The sequence below is a fragment of the Leopardus geoffroyi genome, chromosome D3 (assembly GCF_018350155.1).
Source record: "Leopardus geoffroyi isolate Oge1 chromosome D3, O.geoffroyi_Oge1_pat1.0, whole genome shotgun sequence".
NCBI classification, from domain to species: domain Eukaryota; kingdom Metazoa; phylum Chordata; class Mammalia; order Carnivora; family Felidae; genus Leopardus; species Leopardus geoffroyi.
This window is the reverse complement of record NC_059339.1, coordinates 22,160,350-22,168,344: the sequence shown is the minus strand read 5'-3', so window position 1 is coordinate 22,168,344 and position 7,995 is coordinate 22,160,350. Positions and strand designations below refer to the sequence as shown.

Here is a 7,995-nt window from a genome sequence, read left to right as displayed (position 1 = left end):
TCAAAATAAACAAACTTAAAAAAAAAAAAAAAGAAAATAGGTCTCTGCTCCTTACAGTGCTTCTGTGCCAAGGGAACAGTTGTAGCCACTTTCTATGAAGCACCTACTAAGTGCCCGTTTATGGATGCCAGAGCCTGAGCTGTGCAGCCTCTGTCTATTGGGGATTCTACCTGGTGCTACAGTAGTTCAGAGTAGGGCTCTCACCATTGTAATTTGTATCCAAAATAGTTTTGAGTCAAAGAACATTCTGGGAGACCCAGAGTTCATCAGTCTTTGCCATGGGTTACTCTGTTTGGCCAGCCCTCCCCACACAGCAAGGGCTCAAGAAATATTTGTTGAATGAGTGACTCAATGATGGAAGAAATTAATGAAAGATGAAATGTTGGTGAGTGTCCCCTACTGGATGGAGGGAGATTTGAAAAAAAAAAAAAAAAAAACCCTCAGGAATTCATGAACATAATGTTGAATGAAATAATCCAGATACAAGAGAATGTTCAGTGTGATGACATTTGTATGAATTTCTAGAATGGGCAAGATAAATCTGTGATGATAGGAGTCAGAATCGTGGTTACCTGAAGATGGAAGGAAGAGAGCTAGGAAATGGCAGAGCTGGGGTTTAAACCAGAGGCCACTGCCAGCTAAGCCCATGTTCTTAACCCCTTAGCCAAACTGCTGCTGAGAAGCCATACAGCCCAGTTTCCCATCAGATTTTGAGAGCTCCTTTACAGCCTCTGCCAAATGATTGGCCAGGTTCCACTTGCATATTTCCAGTGACAGAGAGCTCATTACCTATATGCTTGCAAAGGAGAACTTGGGAGGAAGAGTTCTAGTCCTTATAACAGCCTCTGCTTTCTCCTGCTTGACCTCAGTTATCTTGTGACTGCCACACCTAGGGACTTTTATCCAGAAGTGGCCTTTCTCCTTGTCCAGTCCCTCCAGCTCAATGGGAAGGGTAGGGGTTGTGGTGATAACTTTATAGTGGATTCTCTCACACATGCCATTCTTGTTCCTTTGAAGAGAAGAGAAGGCAAAAGTGTCATGGAGGATGATTTGGGAACAATTCAACACATGTAAAATGTACATATTCTATAACCCAACCATCTCTCTTCTTGCACATGCATCCAGAGATGGAGGGGCAAAGAAGCACAGAGCAGCAGGGTTTGTGAGAATAAAAACCTCGCAAACAATCTAAATGTCCATTGATGGAGGACTGGTTACAACACCAGAGTGTGTCCTTCCACTGAAGGATGCCAGAGCAGTTTAAAAGGTTGGGAATGAGGTATCCACCCAAGAGAAATGAGAACACATACCCACATAAAGACTTGCATGCAAACATTCATAGCAATATTATTCCTAATAGCCTCAAACTGGATACACTCCTAGAGTCCACCAACTGGCAAATGAACAAGCAAAATGTAGCATATCTGTACAATGGAATATTAGCAAAAAAAAAAAAAAAAAAAAAATTAAAGAAAAGAAAACATGAGGGGTGCCTGGGTGGGTCAGTTGGTTAAGTGCCAGACAATTAACAGCTTAGGTCATGATCTCATGGTTTGTGGGTTCGAGCCCCGCATCGGACTCTGTGCTGACAGCTCAGAGTCTAGAACCTGCTTCAGATTCTGTGCCTTTCTCTCTCTCTGCCCCTTCCCGACTCATGCTCTGTCTCTATCTCTCAAAAATAAACATTGAAAAAAAACTTTTTAAATTTCTTTTAATGTTTATTTTTGAGAGAGAGACAGAGTGCGAGCAGGGGAGGGACAGAGAGAGAAGGAGACACAGAATCCGAAGTAGGCTCCAGCCTCCAAGCTATTAGCACAGAGCCCATTGTGGGGCTCGAACCCATCAGCTGTGAGATCATGACCTGAGCCGAAGTCGGATGCTCAACTGACTGAGCCACCCAGGCGCCCCTCCTTGGATAATTTTTTAACTTAAAACAAGCAAGCAAGCAAGCAAGCAAGAAAGAAAAGAAGCAATGCAATAGAGCCTAGAGGCTACAGTCCATTCTTCAGCCCATCTTTTACAATTACTGGGCCCGTGGATTTAGGAAATTGTCATTTGTAAGCAGTAAATTGGATGTGTCTAAACTTAGGACTTCAGGAATGATCTAGTCCAGTTCCTTTGCTCTATAGGTGGAGAAACTGAGGCCCAGGGAGGGACTGCATCCTGGCCAACGCCAAAGCTTGTTGGGCTTGGGCCAGGGCTGCAGTCCAAGCCCCGGATGAAGCTCCTAGCTCTGCCCCCGCACTATACTCTGCACAAATTGTTTCGTGTCTCCGGGAAGGGGGAGTTTATAAATTTGGCCACGTTTTGGAACAACAGAGCCATAAATGGACATGCCCGCAGGAGGCTGGGAGGTACCTGACCTTTGAGGCTGGGGGTGGGGGAGGGGAAGGGAGAACAGGGCCAGCAGCCTCAGCCCTGGCCCAGATTCTTGCATCCAGGAGAAAAGAGAACTGGAGAAAGGAGCTAGTCCAGAGGGAGGCTGCAGATGAAGCAGGTAAACACGGAGGGCCACATGGACCTGGGTCAAAGGCCCCCCGCCTACCACTGTTTGGCTGGGTAATTTTGGACACATACCTTCACCTCTCTGAGCCTCAGTGGTCACCAAACCTGGTAAATGATGAGAACGTGTGGAAAGGTTATAAAAATGCAGATGACCAGGCCCCAACTCCAGCTTACAGAGAATCAGATTCTCCCAAGATGGGTCCCAGGCAACTGTATTTTCCAGAAGCATCTTGTGGTAGTCTGCATCACTAGAGAACTGGAATTCAGGAGTCACTGACATCAGCCTTAAAACAGGCTTCTCAAAATCATTATTTTTATTAGACTCTTGCCCATAGAGGAAAACCCAGGCTGCCTAGCATGCCATTCAAGGCCTCCACGGCAACAGAACAACTTCACCCCCTCCCCACTTCAGCCCTTTACATCCATCTCTCCGTTGTTTCAGCAAACAAGGTTGAGTATCCCCTCTACAGCCCCACATAAAACCAGGTCTCTGCCTTCCCTGGCAGTCCAAAGTGGGAATAAATCAAATTCCACACTCCATGATTCTCTTCCTTTTTTAAACACATTCACATTCACACTTTCCAAACGAGACAGTTCCTTCAAGTTGGACAGTCCACCATCCCATTTGGCTTCTCTTTTGATGGAAAATCCATATCCCCTCTTCCATGAAGTTTTCCAGCTGTTCTCTGCGCCCCCCCCCCCCCCCCAGATGGAATCACTACCTATACAGGGCTCTACCCTCTAAATGAATGAGTAAATAAATGAGTGGAATTCTTGATTGATTTGCCTCCCGGCCCTGGCGCAGTTTGTAGCCAATAAAAATGTTTGTGGCAATACAATGAACACTGGATTCTCTGAGCCAACTCTGATCTGAATGCAACTACCACTGAAAAACATTCAGTCAGTCAACATTTACTAAATATGTATTATGCACCGGGCATGTGTAAACAAACCAGATCACTCCAGATGGGGTTAAGTGCAAAAATGAGTGCTCTGAGAGAGAACAATTGAGAGGTGCTGTTTCTTTTTTTTTAATTTTTTTTTTCAACGTTTATTTATTTTTGGGACAGAGAGAGACAGAGTATGAACGGGGGAGGGGCAGAGAGAGAGGGAGACACAGAATCGGAAATAGGCTCCAGGCTCTGAGCCATCAGCCCAGAGCCTGACGCGGGGCTCAAACTCACGGATCGCGAGATCATGACCTGGCTGAAGTCGGACGCTTAACCGACTGCGCCACCCAGGCGCCCCGAGAGGTGCTATTTCAAAGAGGGTGGTGAGGAAGCCCCTTGGAGCTGAGGCAGAGCTGGCCTGCAGAGCCCTAGAAGGGGTGACTTGATTTGGGTTTGAGAAGGGCTCTTGGGCTTCTAGGTGGTGAGTGGAGGTGGGGTGGGGACAGTGCCAGAGCCGAGTGATGTGATTAACAATGGTGTGGAGAGGTGGGGCCCAGCCACACGAAGACAGATGCCACAGGGGGGCCTGCAGCTTGGGTGGGACAGCTGATCTTCCAAACTTTAGAGTCTTTGATGGTCTGAGCCTTATATGTTTTAAACTCACACACACACACACACACACACACACACACACACACACAATTAAAGAAAACAAAATCCCTCAGAGACTCAGAAGTTGGCTAAAGCCCATAAGATTGTCTGTTTTTTTTAAAAAAATATATTTTCCCACTGAATCTTCAGTTTTGTATTTCCAGCAGCTGGCATCCACCCAAGGGGACAAGTTAGCTGAGACAAACAGGCTTCCGTCCCTCTGTCATTGTCCTCTGGATCGCTCGTGGCTGCTAAAAGGGTCATTTCCTGAGGCCTCAGCAGGGCTAGGAGGGTGAGGTGTGGGGGCCAGGCCTTCCCACGGATGCAGCTGGGTCAGCTGCATTTCCCGAGAGGACATTGCTTTGGGGGAGGGGGTGGGGCAGGCAAAAAGCAGCCCCGGAGGTCAGGCAAGCAGCTCCGGCCCAACACTTCATTAGTAAGTTAGTCACTTGAGGTTTAACAAAACAATGTGGTGAGGTTCCCAGGCTAGCCCACAAGAAGAGCCTGTAGGTCTGATATTGGAGAGTCATTTGTGTAGGATGAGAGGAACTCAGCCCAAGAGAGGTTCTGGGCCACCTGATTTCAAGACTCACCAAATTCAGGCTAGGTGACCTGGGAATGATCCTTTAAGGTGAGGCTGAGCTGTGACTGGAACACAGAAAAGCCCTTCCCTCACTGGGAGGGGCAGGGGGCCCTGACTCTGGGACAGGGGACTCAACTCCATGACTATCTAAGCCACACACAAATTTTAAGTTACTAGGTTCAGCCCCTCCTAGTTACAATCTGGTTTCTTAAACTGATGCTCTGCCCCTGTGATGGGGAGGCTGCCAAGGCTGTGTCTGTCCCAAACCCATCAAATAACCTCCCACAAACTCATTATCTTGTGTCAGGATCATGCACCTTCCTCTCATGTCACTGTCCCTCATTGCTCTCCCAGTGCTCATTACACTGGCTTGCTTTGGGTTTCTCTTTCCTGCCCCGTGGCCTTTGCCCATGCTGTTCCCTCTGCCTGGATCAAGAGGCAAAGTGCTTCCTAGTTTCTTTTTCCTCCTAGAGCTAATGCCAAATAGCAGTAGTGATTTGTGCAGTAATTTGCATGATATCATCTTCCTCCAAAGCATCATTAAAGACGTTCTACCATTGGCCTCTAAATTGGCCACAGAAAGGGAAAGAAAGAAAAAGGACAGTATGTGGAGGGGCTTTTTGACCCAAGTCTGGAAGAGGTGCACATCCCTTCTGCTCACATTTCATTGTCTGAGAACATGGTCCCTCCTAACTACAAGAGAGACTGGGAAGTATGGTCTAGCTGGGCCTCAAAGAGGAAGAGATGGATATTCATGCATACTAGCTGACTATCACAGAAATGTGGCTCCCTGACACGAGAAGAAAGGGGTGATGGAGGCCTGGACAGGAAAAAGCCCCTGCTGTTGCAGTACACACCCTTCACATCCTTCCCCAGAGGGAGAGACGTGTCTCCTGGGCCTGTGTCCACCTTTTCCTGTGAATGTAAAACTAATTAGTAGTCAACTCCTGGAGCAGACATAGCCCCTATCCCATGGACGATCACCTCTACCCACCAAAGGCTGCTCACTGAATGCCTGATGGTGTTGTTCTGGCCTCAGGAGCACACTGGAGTGCCAAGAATTGGCACCCCCAGAAGTAGCCCTTGGCCATCGAAGGATAGAAAATTGGTGGATAGACAACCCAGCTCCCTAACCCTTTGGTTGGGATGGCTGAGGTATGGCCTACACGGTCTCTGGGAGGTCCCTAGTAGGGCTGAGCTCCGGTTGTTCACCACAGTAACTGCCCTGATAATGCTTCCCCTACTGGCTCACTTCCACTCCCTGTCTCGCTTCCCCACTCCCTGACAGGGATTCCCTGGTTTCACTTCCCAGATAGATTCCTGACACTTAAATATTTGTTTTAGGGTCTGCTTCTGGGAGGACCCAAACCAAGGCAGCTCCCCGTGCTCAGGAACAATGACCCATACTCTCCTCCCCTACCATGTCCAGCCTTGTGCTTCAGGGATGCACAGACATCCTTTTGAATTACTTTTAGAAACACACAAAAACACATGTCAATGGATTGGTCATCTTGGCCAGGGCCTTGAGGCCAGGGAGAGGGCCTCATGTACTTGAAAACAAGCCTCGGAGGATTTATCTGCCCATTCTGTTTCTTTCCCACACACAGGAAAATCCTGGGCAGGCAGAGCTTCCTGACTCGGGGTGGGGGGTGGTGGGGAGAAGCTGACAGCGCAGGGTGAAGACTCTCCTCCTTACAAAGAAAACGTCTGGGTGGTTTGAGGGAATGACTGTTACCTTCCTCACTGACTGGAGAAAGGGAAAGTTCAGAATTCTGAGTTCTAGTCCTCAGTCTGCCACTAGTTTACTGTGCCACTCCGGGCTGTTCCCTCCCCCTGGGCCTCAGATTCCCATCTATACAGGTAGAATAATTGTGCACCAGGATATCTTAGCATTGCTACATTCTGCATTTCTTCTGAACTCAGATCCAGGCCTGGCACACTATTTCACTTGTGAAAACTTTTAAGGGATTCAGGAAGTTAAAGCATACAAGTATGTGGAGTATTTTGGAAAACCAGTATTAGCAACAATTAAGAAGAGTTATAGTGATTTGTCCTGTTAATGGAATTTTCCATGGAAAAATACTTTTAAACATATATTTTCTTAATAGATTGGCATTCACTAGCAACTTTTCTCTTTTCTTTTTTCCAGGCTCGCTCTAGTCTCTACTTTACAGGCCAAGTTACTTTGACCAATGAGATCATCTTGTTCACTCTCTTAAAACTCATTCATGGATACACAGTGTCAAGCAGGGCCTCCCACAGTGCTTTGCACAATAGCAAATGATTGATTATTGAATTGAATTTGATTTCCAAGCTACTGTGGCCCAAGAAGACACCTTAGGAATGCTTGTTAGAATTGTGTCTAAAGTAAAAGCTAAAAGGCTATGAGTAAACGTGAGGGAAAGCTTATCTGAGAGTAAGGTGCTTGGTATGGACATTGTGGTGTTGGTTTTGGTACTCAGTTGGCCTTTTAGCTTCATTTCAGCTTGTAGATAGATGAAGTCATTGCACAAGTTACTCCAGTTAAGTGAGCTGCTATTGTGCATGCGGACCGTATTGGTTAGGGATGCATTAAGCTGCAAGTTGTAGGATACAGTAGCTTAAACCATAACCACATTGATTGCTTGCTTGTCTGCAAATCTGGATGCAGGTAGGCATAGAGTTAGTCCACCTGCTTAATGATGTTATAAAGACACAGGTCCTTTTAAAAAAAATATATTTAATACTTATTTTTGAGAGAGAGAGAGAGATTGAGAGCTCATGCATGAGCAGGGGAGGGGCAGAGAGAGAGGGAGACACAGAATCCAAAGCAGGCATCAGGCTCCGAGCTCTGAGATGTCAGCACAGAGCCTGATGTGGGACTCAAACTCACAAACCACAAGATCATGACCTGAGCCAACGTTGGATGCTTAACCAACTGAGCCATCCAGGCACCCCCACACAGGTCCTTTCTGCTTTTTCACTCCTCTAACCTTATTTTCAGGGCCTCACGGTCCCAAGATGGCTGTCATTTCTATAAGTATCATCCTTGTTTAAGGAGGGTAATACCCCTGAGCTCTCCTCTCCCTTTTGATCCTTTTATGAGGAAAGCTTCCTAGAAGCACCCTAGCATACTTTCCTTATGTCTTACTAGTCAGAACTAGGTTACATGACCGTTCATATTAGTTACCCATTGCTGGGGAACAAATAACCCCAAACCTAGATTCTTAACACTGCCATAAATATTTTCCTATCTCTCAGTTTCTGTGGGTCAGTTGGGGATGGTGTAGTTTGGTGGTTCTGAATCAGGATCTCTTAGGGGTGATTTGTGCCTGTGTCTTCGTTTATAAAGATGACTACATGATGACATGGAGAGTTCGATGCCAC

General features: G+C 46.7%; 1 long non-coding RNA gene across 4 annotated transcripts in view; it reads right to left on the bottom strand.

Annotated features, from left to right (window-relative positions):
- Positions 1-447: 447 nt before the first annotated feature.
- The window catches only part of LOC123588287, a 30,292-nt gene continuing 22,744 nt past the window's right edge, over positions 448-7,995 (bottom strand). For 3 of the 4 annotated variants that reach the window (XR_006707792.1, XR_006707794.1, XR_006707791.1), the window contains one exon: positions 448-1,009. This is a non-coding gene — a long non-coding RNA (uncharacterized LOC123588287). Of the gene's footprint in view, positions 1,010-2,545; positions 2,611-7,995 lie in introns of all 4 variants that reach the window. The other variant, XR_006707793.1, reaches the window with a different exon arrangement.